The following is a 1,924-nucleotide window of genomic DNA, read 5'->3' on the forward strand; positions in this document are numbered from 1 at the left end:
TATGCTGTTGACAAACTACTTCACAACAAAAGGAGACAAAACATTGTAAGTAATTACCAAACCATCTCATTACCACCAATATTTTCACAACGTCAGGTCTGATCACTTTTATGAACACCTTTGCAGTTTTATTCCATCGTTGAACACAATCTCGTTGTTCTTCCCCCAATAACCTTGATACCGTAATCACTGTCTTGTTATTCCACTGAGTAGTCTAAAAATTATTTTGTCGTCTGCACTAAGAGTATCAAAAAGTTACCTCATTTTTCACTTTTCTTTGAAACAATGTGGTATTTTTTTCATTTATTTTTTTTCCAACTGTTCCAGAGTAAAAGATACCTTCCTCCAGATGATAGGTCTACCCGATAATTTGGGTAGAAGTGAATAAATTATCAGCATACACTTTATAATTTTCCCTATTTGGTATCCTTCAACATAATTGACACAGATGCTCCCAAAACAATCATTCATTTCAGGTCTGAAAGATATTGCTTTCCCTTGGTAGACAGTGAAATTGTAAATCAGTCCACTCTCATCTCCCAGAAGGTATCATTTTACCCTCAGTGGAAGTGACTTACCTTTTATGTATTGCTTTGTGCTCAAAGATCCTCTAAAAAATTCTGTTCAAGATGAAGATAATGGTACCTTGACTTAACACAACCAGTGACAGGTCTAACCTCCCGTAGTCTATCATTAGTACTGTCTGGTTTGTCAATTGCTAAATGTAGATTACTGTGCAAATTTCCAAGTCAGTTAGATGATGTCTGGTCAGCAAACAATGAAATGATACAATGAAGTGGATTCCAAAACAGTCTCAGCCTAGGGAAGTTTAGAGCACCCATCACAATGTGCATTTCAATGAGCATCCAAATTTCTATGGGATCAACTAAAATACCACTGCCCATGTTTCTAACACAGTAGTTGTTTGTGTGAAATGCAGTAGTTTCACCAATAAAGTCTTGAACAGACCTAAAATATTCATGTGGTGTGTAAATAACTTCTCTATTGTGTTGATATGATGTTCCAAGCCAGAAATTGTTGTGAGGGTTTCCAAAGTATTTTACTTTCCAGTACACACACACACACACACACACACACACACACACACACACACACACACACACACACACACACACATGCACCCATGCAGTTCCTCATTAGAACTATCACTTAGAGCACTTTCTTCCATCTCTGTGCAGTTCCAGTAACTGTGATATCAATAGCACCAAAAATTGAACAGCACTCATCTCATGGCCGTGTGGTAGCGTTCTCGCTTCCCACACCCGGGTTCCCGGGTTCGATTCCCGGTGGGGTTAGGGATTTGCTCTGCCTCGTGATGGCTGGGTGTTGTGTGCTGTCCTTAGGTTAGTTAGGTTTAAGTAGTTCTAAGTTCTAGGGGACTGATGACCATAGATGTTAAGTCCCATAGTGCTCAGAGCCATTTGAATCATTTTTTGAAAAATTGAACAAACAAAATATCTTATTCCAGAATGAGATTTTCACTTTGAAGCGGAGTGTGCACTGATATGAAACTTCCTGGCAGATTAAAACTGTGTGCCGGACCGAGACTCGAACTCGGGACCTTTGCCTTTTGCGGGCAAGTGCTCTACCAACTGAGCTACCCAAGCACAACTCACGCCCCCTCCTCACAGCTTTACTTCTGCCAGTACCTCGTCTCCTACCTTCCAAACTTTACAGAAGCTCTTCTGCGAACCTTGCATTACTAGCACTCCTGAAAGAAAGGGTATTGCGGAGACATGGATTAGTCACAGCCTGGGGGATGTTTGCAGAATGAGATTTTCACTCTGCAGTGGATTGTGCACTGATATGAAACTTTCTGGCAGATTAAAACTGTGTGCTGGACCGAGACTCAAACTCGGGACCTTTCCTTTCATGGGCAAGCCATGTCTCCGCAATATCCTTT

The 1,924-nt window shown here is 40.7% G+C and overlaps 1 non-coding gene across 1 annotated transcript; it reads right to left on the reverse strand.

Annotated features, from left to right (window-relative positions):
* Positions 1 to 1,554: 1,554 nt before the first annotated feature.
* On the reverse strand, positions 1,555 to 1,629 carry Trnal-caa. The gene has a single exon. It is a non-coding gene; the product is annotated as a tRNA-Leu (tRNA).
* Between the last annotated feature and the right edge of the window lie 295 nt (positions 1,630 to 1,924).

This window comes from Schistocerca americana, chromosome X, assembly GCF_021461395.2.
Source record: "Schistocerca americana isolate TAMUIC-IGC-003095 chromosome X, iqSchAmer2.1, whole genome shotgun sequence".
In the NCBI taxonomy this organism is placed as follows: domain Eukaryota; kingdom Metazoa; phylum Arthropoda; class Insecta; order Orthoptera; family Acrididae; genus Schistocerca; species Schistocerca americana.